A 13,056-nucleotide genomic window follows, 5' to 3' on the forward strand; every position below is an offset into this window, starting at 1 on the left:
AATTTACCTCACAAGAACTGAGGAAGGCTGTTTTGAACAACTCATCAATCAGCACTTGTTAAAAAATGACCAGAAATTTAGAGAATATTTCAGGTTGAACATAGCACAGTTTAACTATGTTCTCAATATTGTCAAAGAAGATATCGGGAAGGATTTGTCTCCCAGATATCCATACCCTACAACACCAGATAAAAAAAACTAGCTTTAACATTGAGGTATGTACAATAAAATTTGTTGATGTGTTATTGCTTTATTAATAATGCATACAGTGTAAAAAATTAAAATTGCACAATACAAAAATATGAAATTAACACTTATTGCAACATTAAATGCATTAATAAGCTGGCGTTTCGGTCTCTGTGGTGGTCTGAATGATGCGATGTCTTCCACGTCTTCGGAAAAAAAATTTCTTTTTCTGACAAAGTTGGCAATGTCTGGCACACCTCTCTGTTACTCAGTTCACCATCATATTGTGGGCTTTGCACTTCATCTGCCTCAACGTTGGATGTACTTCTGTGAAATATATTACAAAAATACAGGTAATTCAGTGACAATAATAAAATGAAACAGAATAAAAAAATCATGTAAACAGGCAAATTGTATGGCAACTTACACTCGCTTGTGATCCATTTTGTTTAAAAATGTTAAAATATCAGCCAGTGACCAATTATTTCCTTTACTGGAAGCAGAACTTCCAGTACTTTCCTTTTCTCTGCCGTCTTCAACTATAAAACACAATACAGTCAAATAATTGTGTACCTTAATATTCGTTAGATGTAAAAAAAAATAGTAATTTTTAAAGTTACATCTATCTTATTTTTATTTTGTTTTTAGGTTTATGGCAAGGGGAAAAACATTCAGATCACTGGCATCTGCATTCAGAATATCTCCTTCTTACATCAGTAAAATCATACAAGTTGTGCTATCAGTTCTACATAAGAAGTTACTGCCAATCCTTTTGCCACCGATGTCATCTGACCAGTTGAAATCAAAATATAAGGAATTTGAAGAAAAATGACAATTTCCTAACTGTGCGAATTTTTTTCCCCTGCACTGTCAAGCTCATTGTATTACAACTACAAGCATTTTTTTTCTACCATCCTTCTTGCTGTGGTTGATGCGAACTACAAGTTCATTTTCATTGATGTCGGGTCATATGGGAAAGAAGGTTACAATAGAATTTTTGATAAAAGTAATATCGGGAAACTGTTTTCAAGTGGTAAGATGTTTCTTCCACCTACTAAGCTGCCGGATTCGGACATAGTAGTGCCACGTTTTTGTAGGAGACGAGGTATTTTGATTACATCCAGACATGATAAAACCTTTTTCTTATCGAGTTGCTAGTACTGACCAAAAAAAAAAAAAAGCTATTTTGTAACTACTGTCTTTACGAGCTCATAGAGTTTCTGAAAATGCCTTCGCTCTGTTAAGTCAAGTATTTCACATATTTTATTCGCCGATCAGTCTGAAGCCAGAAACGACTGATAATTTGATTATTGTTGCTTATTGTTTACACAATTTACTTAGACATGCATTCTTAGAGAAAGTTAATGAGCCTTATTTTGAATTAAACAGAAGTGAAACGCTACCTACTGAAAATCTTGGACCATTAGCAAGTAGTGGCGGTTATGCACATGCTGGTGGATTTTCTGTGCAAGATTCATTTACAGAATACTTCAACAGCCGTGCAGGTGCAAGAATAACGCTGTGGAAAAGTGATCACGTTAACAGAATTCAGTAATCTTTGAGCTCCCTAATCTTTAAAAATTTGTATGCACATTATAATAAATTGAATTTTTATAATATACATCAGGGTTGGGTTGTTTGGGGGAAGGAGACCCGACAGCGAGGTCATCGGATTAGGGAAGGATGGGGAAGGAAGTCGGCCATGCCCTTTGAAAGGAACCATCCCGGCATTTGCCTGAAGCGATTTGGGGAAATCACGGAAAACCTAAATCAGGATGGCCGGACGCAGGATTGAACCGTTGTCGTCCCGAATGCGAGTCCAGTGTCTAACCACTGCGCCCCCCTCTCTCGGTTATACATCAGGTTTTGGTATTCACTTTGTGTATACTTCATTATTATAATAATAACAACAACTGAATATTATGTGGGACAATGCTACTTATTCTTGTTTATTACAATATGCATTATTTGCCTGACAACTAAGTATTAAACATTACGAATAAACAGAAAATATATAGTACTTTTCGTACTTGTTCTTTCCACGAATTTCGCTATCTCTTTCCAAGCATTATCCTTCACAGTTTGGTACTTGTATACTAGTAATGATACAAGGAAATTTAGAAACCATTTCTACCAGTTTTTCATCTTCCACCACCGTGAACAGTACTTTTCCCTCTGACATGCTGTCATGTTTTCCTTTGCGGTTGCGTCTACACTGCTCTCAACCGGCTGAGCCGCAGCCGTAGCGTCAGCTGCACAGTCCCGTTTAACGCCATCTGTAGCAGTACAGTGCGACAGAGGCATAACAGTGGCTGCATGCGTCAGACACTGCATAGGAATCCCACCTTGAAGGGGCTGAACATCACAATGAAACGTGACTTCCAGAAATGCTCCAACACTGGAAAAAGTGCTGGCACAAGTGAATTATATCTGAGGGGGACTACTTTGAAGAAGACAAAGTTGTTGGTGATGAAAAATAGAGACTCTTCTTGAAACACAGAAATTCCATTACTTTTTGATCGCACCTCATATGTGGAAACAAGGTCCATGGAACAGACGACATTGCCTCAGAATTGTTGAGATCCTTCGGGAAGCCACGTTTCAGGGAATTATTCCATCATGTGTGCAAAATATATGAGACATGGGAAGTACCATAAGGCTTCAGGAAGAATGTAATAATTCCAGTTCCAAAGAAGGCAGGTGTTGACAGGTGTGAGTACCAGTGGACGAGGAGTTAAATAAACCATAGCAGCAACATACTGGCAAGAATTATTTACAGAAGAATGAGAAACTGGAAGAAGCCACCCTCAGGGAAGATCACCTTGGGTTACAGAGACATACAGGAACATGTGAGGCAATAATCCCTCTACAACTTATTCTTGAAGATAGGTTGATGAAAGGCAAACCTGCATTTGTAGATTTAGAGAAAATTTTGACAAAGTGCACTGGGCTGAACTCTGAAACTTTTTTGGCAGGAAGGATAAAATGCGGAGAGCGAAAGGCTGGTTACAACTTGCACAGATACCACACTGCAGTTATAATAACGAAAGGACTTGCAACAAAAGCAGTGGTTGAGAAGGGAGTGAGACAGGGTTTTAGCCTATCCATGATGTTAATCACTCTGCACACTGAGCAAACTGCGACAGAAACCATAGAGAAATTTGGAAAATGAATTAAAGTTCAAGGAGAAGAAATAAAACCTGTAAAGCCTGCTGATGATATAATTCCATCACAGGTGGAAATGGACTTGGAAGAGATGTTGAATGCAACAGATAGTGTCTCGATAAGAGATTACAAGACAAATATCAGCAAAAATAAAACAAAGGTAATGGAAAGTAGCGGAATTAAATCAGGTGATGCTGAGGGAAGTAGATTAGGAAATGAAACACTAAAAGCAGTAGATCTGGAGAACAGAAATTTGTTAACATAAAACATAAAAGTACGTGTTAAGAAGTATTTTCTGAAGGTATTTATCTAAAATGCAGCGGAAATGTAGACTTATACAGATGTGAAACATGACAATAAATCACTCAGACGAGAAGAGAATACACATTTTTGAAATGTGATGCTACATAAGAATGTTGAAAATTAGATGGGTGGATCAAATAACAAACAAGGTGGTACTGAATCAAGCTGGGAAAATAGAAATTTATGGCACAACCTGATAAAAAGAAGGGATCGGTTGACAGGACACATCCTGAGGCACAAAAGAATTGTCAATTCGGTAATGGAAGAAAGTGCGAGGGGAGACTGAGATCCAAACATGAGAAGCAGGCTCAAATAGATGTTGAGGTGTAATATGTCATTTACAGAATGAGATGTTTGACATCCTTGATATCCACTAGCTGACGAAAGATGTTCGTGAGTTAAGGTAGTTACTAAGTAGAAAGCACTCCACTTTGGGAGGTTTTTGACGGTTTGTGCAGATCTAAGTTGCACCAATCCTGTGTTAACGAGGATGACTGACTGGTGCTTCTACCTGGCGGGTGGAGTCGTTCGTTCCACGGGGTTGCAAATGAAGGGCACGGACTGCATTGGACTTCCATGACATCAAAGAAATCATCGCCAAAGTGATTATTGATAAGATTTTATTGTAAAAATTAGTAGATACTCTTATGAGGTGCATTCATTCAAACATCTCGGCAGAATTTTACACCTATGTCATCAATCAATTAGAAGTTAGCATTGTATGTTACAGGAAATACACTGAGTTCAACTTCCCTCAGTGTATTATTCCACCGGATAGAAGGAAAAAATCGTTTTATCTGTCATAGACACAGCAGATCCAAGTCCACAGGGAGAAACTGGTTCACGGTCTGAGAGAAAGACATAGCAGGGACAGTGTACCATCGATATTGTACAGTGACCAACAGAGAACATAAGAGAATTGGAAAATCCTGTAAAATACATAAGCTGCAGATCGACTACTGGACTGTTTCAACAGTCCACAATAGGAAAATAAGCCACATAACATTCCAACGTACACTGTGGTTGTTAGGCAGAGATGATGAGTCACACACAGTATAAACTAGTGCGGATAACTGCATCAAGTAACCCAGTCTCTAGACTGAAGGTATGACAACATCACTGCCTTAACTTGTTGCCAAAAATAAAAATAAAATGGAAACACGGAGCCAGTTCCATATTTGTACATTTAATAGTTTCCCAGATCAAGTGAGGTTAAATGAAAGCAATACTATGCAACTGTTCTGTGAGGGCTGCTCTGTTCCTGTATGTGCTCCTACAAAACTGTCAATACTGAACTAATTTTGGACAGACTGTAATAAGGCACTCTGTGTAAAAATAAAAATTCTCTTAATAAAACCAAAAAATTATCAAGAGACAGAATAGTTGGCTAGTCATTACCCTCAGGATATGACATTCTAATTGCTGCTGACAGACATATACACTCATGCTTTAAAAAATAAATAAATAAATAAAACCTCAACCAACCTTGAATGACTAAAAGTAGAACATTCATATTCACAGGACATGTACATTAGTATGTTCTGCAGTAATGATTAGCATTTGAACAACATCGGATCGTGGGTTCGAGGTCAACATCAATATAGCAGCGCAACACCACCTATTGGTAAAACGTGCCTGCGACTCGATGTCGATATAAACTGAACGTAATGTGACTTGAGCAGACGTGCAGGATGCCTCGCAGACACATTTACGAACTGTACCATCAAATCAGTGAGTTTCAAAGAGGGTGCATTATTGGAATGAGAGACTGTGACTCATCCATCTGCGAAATTGCTGCTCGTGTGGGACGAAGTGTTTCGGCACTGCAACAGCTGTGTGCAGAATGGTTCAGACGCCGTAGAACATGAGATGTATCACGTTGCACCACACCTCGAGAAAATCGACACTTCCTCTGAATGGCATCGCAGGACAGACCTGCGCCCTCCTCGGCTCTATGGAACAGTGTATCCTTATACGCATCAATGCCATCACGCATGGATAAGTTATCACGGACCATGGTGGACTATGTGCCCACTAGGCAACAGGACACATTCTGAACTGAGGTGGCGGGAGTGCTAATCATGTCTGCAGAACATATTAATGTACATGTCCTGTGAATATCAAAATCCTATCTCTTGAAACTTCCTGGCAGATTAAAACTGTGCGCCCGACCGAGACTCGAACTCGGGACCTTTGCCTTTCGCGGGCAAGTGCTGTACCAACTGAGCTACCGAAGCACGACTCACACCTGGTCCTCACAGCTTTACTTCTGCCAGTATCTCGTCTCCTACCTTCCAAACTTTACAGAAGCTCTCCTGCGAACCTTGCAGAACTAGCACTCCTGAAAGAAAGGATATTGCGGAGACATGGCTTAGCCACAGTCTGGGGGATGTTTCCAGAATGAGATTTTCACTCTGCAGCGGAGTGTGCGCTGATATGAAACTTCCTGGCAGATTAAAACTGTGTGCCCGATCGAGACTCGAACCTTTGCCTTTTGCGGGCAAGTGCTCTACCATCTGAGCTACCGAAGCACGACCCACGCCCGGTCCTCACAGCGAACCGCAGGAGAGCTTCTGTAAAGTTTGGAAGGTAGAAGACGAGATACTGGCAGAAGTAAAGCTGTGAGGACCGGGCGTGAGTCCTGCTTCAGTAGCTCAGATGGTAGAGCACTTGCCCACGAAAGGCAAAGGTCCCGAGTTTGAGTCTCAATTGGGCACACAGTTTTAATCTGCCAGGAAGTTTCATATCAGCGCACACTCCGCTGCAGAGTGAAAATCTCATTCTGGATCCTATCTCTTGTTGTTCAAGATGTTCTATTTTTTCTGAACATGAGTGTGTAAATGGTGAGACCTTGAACCTCCCACTCTCTCTGACAACTTCCCCAGCATGTTTGTCTCCCCATGTCCTTATCTTGCTGTCTGACTGACCTGCCCTCATATCTAAGTATCTCTTTTCTCCTGCTGGAATAAACTAACAGTTCTGAAAGCCACGAATTTTTGTTTCCCTACTTATACGCGTGTCTAAGAATTTCGAATATCCTTCTAGAAGCTAGCCATTCCATCCCCTTTTAATGAATAGATTACTTCTTTACCTTGTTTCTGAAGATCCGGGGATATTCGATTTCCTGCCAAATGTCCACCATGAGCCTGTTATACTTTTTTTTTTTTTTTTAAACCTAAAGGTGTAAAACTCCATTCTCAACCACAGGTAGGGATTCATACTCTACAAGTAATTTACTTTTAATCTAGTACTGTGGTTGTGAAGTGCCACTGCATCCTAAATTCACTATAAATAGCTTCGAGATATGTGTATTGGCACTTATGTGTAAGAACCTTAACATCCCTGAAGATGCTTCTGCAAGATGTTCGGCTGTCAACATTACGTGGTATTATTACTGTACTCTTCTGTACAATAAATACTTCTTTGGCCTTTGCTATATAGCCCTAGGGCTGTATTTATTGGAAATATGCAAAATAAGCAACCAATTGTAAAACCAGTAGGAAATGGCTTGTTGAATACTGTATGGAATTTTATTTTCTTACAAACAGGCTTTCGAGTGAAACTTCCTGCCATTTGAAAACTCTGTGCTGGACCAGGACTCGAACTTGGACTTGTGCATTTCACAGGCAGGTGTCCTACTGACTGAGCTGTCCGATCATGGCTCACAACCTGCCCTCACAGCTTACTTGTGCCAGTACATCTCCTACCTTCCAGATTCTTTCTCGGTACTTACTAGTGTTTACAAGTCTGTATTAGATTGTAACTATATTTTTAAAAATATTATTCAAATTAAAATTTTGCTTTGCTCATAATCAAAGAGTTAATTTTTTTTTCAGAGTATTAATCACCTATTAATAGTAATACCTGAGACTGTCAGGAATGAAGAAAAGCAATCTTACAGATACTCCAAAATTTTTAAAAAATGTATTACAAAATTATAAAAAGTGTCTAGATTAATATAACATACTGTTGTGACTCGCAGTTATGCGCGTCCTCTACATGCGGCGCTGTCTGCCAACCATGTAGCAGCAGCAGCCAGCCAGTGGCCGCTAAACTTGGACTCAGTTAAGATTTGACTGTTAATGTGTATACACGTCTCACTCTGTTTACTTGATCTATGACTTTCATGTATTGCGTCTTCCTTGAAATATATTTGTTCAACTAGAAGTTATTACAATTGGCGACGAGGTAGTGATTTTTTTTTTCCCCCATCGTTGACCCATTTGTTTCCACGGCTACTTTAGAGCAACTATTGCAAGGTCTCATAGAACAGCAAAAGCTTCTCACAAATGCGATTTGTGATTTCGTCACAGCATCAAATGCGGGGCGTCTCTCGTCATTGTCTCTACCTACTTTTCCTCCTTACGACGAGACGGCGGAAGACTGGTCTGATTACGAAAAATGTCTTCGACAGCACTTCTTGGCATTTCATGTCGTGGATGAACAAACATGTAAGTCTCTGTTCCTTTCATGGATTTCACCTCAAATGTATCGGTTGTTGTCGCAATTGGCTCCTTTGAAAGATCCTGCGTCTTTGTCCTTTGCTGAAATGTGCTCACTTCTGTCCGTCTATTTTCAAAAGCAAACGCATGTGGTAGCCTCTTGTGTTGCCTTTTATCATTGTCAAAAACAACTGAATCAATCCTATCGCGCTTGGGTTGCTGAACTTCACGGCCTCAGTAGAAAGTGTCAATTTGCTACTGAAGTTCACAAAGAATCCTATGCCGATTCCATGGTACAGGATTGGCACTCGACAAAGAAGTTAGGCAAAATGCCCTTCAGTTGGCAAATCCAACTCTAGATGACGTCCTATCCATTGCTCAGTCTTCTGAAATTTCTCGCGCCGCTGGAGCGCAAATAGAGGCATGGGGTGACGTCGGGGATATACAACCTCTGCAATGTTGACGAAGCGTGTGGCGTGTCCCCGCTGGCCGACGTGGCCACAGTACGCTCCCAAGAGCAGCATTGGCCTCACTGTAAACAAACCTCTAAGAAACTGCAGCAAAACCCACGGCAACTTCCTTCATGTTTGCGGTGTTTTACGAAAATATTTACGAGAAGATTGTCCACAACGTTGGGCCGTGTGTCACAAATGCAAAAAAAAAAAAAAGTCGTGTCATCCGTTTGCAAATCCGACCACATACATGATGTTCATGAACATAATGCTGATTCTGATTCTGTGTTGTCTGTCAACTGTACTTCTTCCCTTTCAGGGAAGTTATTCCTCACTGTCCAAATACTTGGTCGAGATGTTCGCATGCAGGTGGATACTGGTTCTGCTGCCACTAGCATCAATTCTCAGACATATCTTCAGTTGGGTTCTCCAATCCTGTCACCTGTCACTCGGCAATTACGGACGTACAATAAACAGAAGATTTTTCTCTTGGGACAATTTGATGCTGAGGTATCTTACAAATCTGTCGTTCGCACTGTTCCCATATTTGTGGTCGACCATAGTAACGCAGAGAATCTTTTTGGTTTCGATGCCTTTCACGTTTTTGGGTTCACCATAGATGACTCTGTCAATATTGTCTCTGATGATATCCCTTATGCTCAATTGGATTCCTTATCGACGACATTTTCGTCCCTTTTCTCTCCTGGGTTAGGCCACGCAAACGACTTTGAAGCTCATATCACACTCAAACCCACTGTCGGCCTAAGTTTTTTCGGGCTCGGCCCATTCCTGTGGCCCTTCGTGATCAGGTCAAACGGGAGCTGGATCATCTCACTGGTTCAGGGGTCTTGCTTCCTGTCACTTCCAGTGAGTGGTCCTCTCCTGTCGTCGTTGCTAAGCCAAATGGTGATATTCGTCTCTTTGGCGATTTCAAAGCCACTGTAAATGCTCAATGCCTTATCGACATTTACCCTATGCCTCGACCTGAATAATTGTTCACTAAACTTGCTGGAGGCCAGTATTTTTCTAAAATTGACCTGTTGGAAGCTTATAATCAACTTCCTCTCGACGCTGCTTCCTGGCAGTTTCTGCTCCTTAACACACCTTTCGGCCTCTATCAATACCAACGCTTGCCATTTGGGGTTGCTAGCGCCCCTGCTCTCTTTCAGCAATTCTTGCTCCCTGTCCCTGGGTGTATAAATTACCAGGACCACATTGTTGTCACTGGCTCCACTACTGACGAACATCTTCAAAATCTCTGCACACTTTTTCATGTCTTACAGACTGCCGGTCTTAAGTGTAATCTTCAGAAATCAAAATTTTTTCAGGCATCGATCACGTACTTGGGGTTTCAACTCTCTCGGGATGGTATTTGTCCGCTTCAGCACACTGTCGCTGCGATCGATGCCCTTCCTTGCCCTACATCTGTTAAGGAACTGCAGGCCTTCTTGGAGAAAATAGCATACTATCACAAGTTTTTACTGTCTGCTGCTTCGGTGGCTCAGCCGTTGCACCGCCTGTTGCATAAAAACGTGCCTTTTCACTGGTCCGCATCATGCGATGCAGCTTTCCGGAAACTGAAGACTATGCTGAAATAGGCCCCGTGCCTGGCTACTTATCGACCTGGCCAACATCGTGGTCTTGCCACGGACGCCTCTCAATACGGGGTCAGTGCAATCCTTGTGCACCGTTTTTCTGACGGTTCTGAACAACCCATTGCTTATGCCTCCAAAATGCTCACAGATGCCCATAAAAAGTATTCTCAATTTGAAAAAGAAGCTTTGGCCATTATTTATGCTCTTCATAAGTTTGGTGTTTTTCTCTATGGATCCAAATTTCATCTTGCTACGGATCTCAAACCACTTGTTTTCTCGTTTCATCCATCAACGTCACTTCCCGACAAGGCTGCACACCGCCTCCAGCGTTGGGCTCCTCACTTGTCTCGTTTCAATTGTTGTTGTTGTTGTTGTTGTTGTGGTCTTCAGTCCTGAGACTGGTTTGATGCAGCTCTCCATGCTACTCTATCCTGTGCAAGCTTCTTCATCTCCCAGTACCTACTGCAACCTACATCCTTCTGAATCTGCTTAGTGTATACATCTCTTGGTCTCCCTCTACGATTTTTACCCTCCACGCTGCTCTCCAATGCTAAATTTGTGATCCCTTGATGCCTCAAAACATGTCCTACCAACCGATCCCTTCTTCTAGTCAAGTTGTGCCACAAACTTCTCTTCTCCCCAATCCTATTCAATACCTCCTCATTAGTTACATGATCTACCCACCTTATCTTCAGCATTCTTCTGTAGCACCACATTTCGAAAGCTTCTATTCTCTTCTTGTCCAAACTAGTTATCGTCCATGTTTCACTTCCATACATGGCTACACTCCATACAAATACTTTCAGAAACGACTTCCTGACACTTAAATCTATACTCGACGTTAACAAATTTCTCTTCTTCAGAAACGCTTTCCTTGCCATTGCCAGTCTACATTTTATATCCTCTCTACTTCGACCATCATCAGTTATTTTGCTCCCCAAATAGCAAAACTCCTTTACTACTTTAAGTGTCTCATTTCCTAATTTAATTCCCTCAGCATCACCCAATTTAATTTGACTACATTCCATTATCATCGTTTTGCTTTTGTTGATGTTCATCTTATATCCTCCTTTCAAGACACTGTCCATTCCGTTCAACTGCTCTTCCAAGTCCTTTGCTGTCTCTGACAGAATTACAATGTCATCGGCGAACCTCAAAGTTTTTATTTCTTCTCCATGAATTTTAATACCTACTCCAAATTTTTCTTTTGTTTCCTTTACTGCTTGCTCAATATACAGATTGAATAACATCGGGGAGAGGCTACAACCCTGTCTCACTCCTTTCCCAACCACTGCTTCCCTTTCATGCCCCTTGACTCTTATAACTGCCACCTGGTTTCTGTACAAATTGTAAATAGCCTTTCGCTCCCTGTATTTTACCCCTGCCACATTCAGAATTTGAAAGAGAGTATTCCAGTTAACATTATCAAAAGCTTTCTCTAAGTCTACAAATGCTAGAAACGTAGGTTTGCCTTTTCTTAATCTAGTTAACATTATCAAAAGCTTTCTCTAAGTCTACAAATGCTAGAAACGTAGGTTTGCCTTTTCTTAATCTTTCTGCTAAGATAAGTCATAAGGTTAGTATTGCCTCACGTGTTCCAACATTTCTACAGAATCCAAACTGATCTTCCCCGAGGTCCGCTTCTACCAGTTTTTCCATCCGTCTGTAAAGAATTCGCCTTAGTATTTTGCAGCCGTGACTTATTAAACTGATAGTTCGGTAATTTTCACATCTGTCAACACCTGCTTTCTTTGGGATTGGAATTATTATATTCTTCTTGAAGTCTGAGGGTATTTCGCCTGTCTCATACATCTTGCTCACCAGATGGTAGTTTTGTCATGACTGGCTCTCCCAAGGCCATCAGTAGTTCTAATGGAATGTTGTCTACTCCCGGGGCCTTGTTTCGACTCAGGTCTTTCAGTGCTCTGTCAAACTCTTCACACAGTATCTTATCTCCCATTTCGTCTTCATCTACATCCTCTTCCATTTCCATAATATTGTCCTCATGTACATCGCCCTTGTATAAACCCTCTATATACTCCTTCCACCTTTCTGCCTTCCCTTCTTTGCTTAGAACTGTGTTGCCATCTGAGCTCTTGATATTCACGTTTCAATTATGAGATTCATTTCCGGCCGACAGCTCAACATGCGAATGCTGATGCACTGTCTCACCTTCCCATGGGTCCTGATCTGGCATTTGATAGGGACGAACTTTTGTGTTTCCACCTGGATGTTGCGAGCAGCGGGTTGTGGACGGGTTCCCCATCACCGGGGACCGGCTGGCGGCTGCTACGGGTTCTGACCCTACCCTCTCCCGGGTTTTACGCTGTATTCAGAAGGGTGGCCAGATCGTCCGTCCGCTAAGACTTCTGATCCGTTGCGAAACTACGAGGGTCGGTCAAAAAGTAATGCCTCCCATTTTTTTTCTACTTAAAGAAATTAAGTTAAGTGAAAAATTTGAATTTGGCGCCATTCCTCAAACCTTCTTCTGCAATCCACTGCAGTAGTAACTTTCTGTGTCAACAGGTGGCAGCACAGCAGAAGTTTGTAAGATGGCCGACATCGATGTTCGTTTGAGACAGCGTTGTGTGATTGAATTCTTGAATGCAGAAGGTGAAACGCCCATACGCGTTCATGAAAGACTGAAGAAGGTGTATGGTGTTGTGACAGTGGATGTCAGCACTGTTAGACAATGGGTTCGTCGTTGTAAGGAAGCTGAAGGGCAAACACCGTTGACTGACGAAAAGCGGAGCGGCAGGCCGGTGAGTGCAGTGACTCCACACAACATTCAGCAAGTTGATGACATCATTCGTGGTGACCGTCGGGTGACTGCAGATGAAGTGTGTTGCATTATTTCTCTTAGTAAAGGCAGTGTGATCACGATTATTAAACAATTGGGGTACTCAAAAGTTT

General features: G+C 41.5%; 1 long non-coding RNA gene across 1 annotated transcript in view; it reads right to left on the reverse strand.

Moving 5' to 3' along the window:
- Positions 1-230: 230 nt before the first annotated feature.
- Positions 231-13,056, reverse strand: part of LOC126210597 (uncharacterized) — a 32,170-nt gene continuing 19,344 nt past the window's right edge. Inside the window, exons 3-4 of the long non-coding RNA XR_007540710.1 lie at positions 614-725; positions 231-513 (exon numbers count right to left, since the gene is read on the reverse strand). This is a non-coding gene — a long non-coding RNA (uncharacterized LOC126210597). The remainder of the gene's footprint in view (positions 514-613; positions 726-13,056) is intronic.

The sequence above is a fragment of the Schistocerca nitens genome, chromosome 10 (genome assembly GCF_023898315.1).
Source record: "Schistocerca nitens isolate TAMUIC-IGC-003100 chromosome 10, iqSchNite1.1, whole genome shotgun sequence".
NCBI classification, from domain to species: domain Eukaryota; kingdom Metazoa; phylum Arthropoda; class Insecta; order Orthoptera; family Acrididae; genus Schistocerca; species Schistocerca nitens.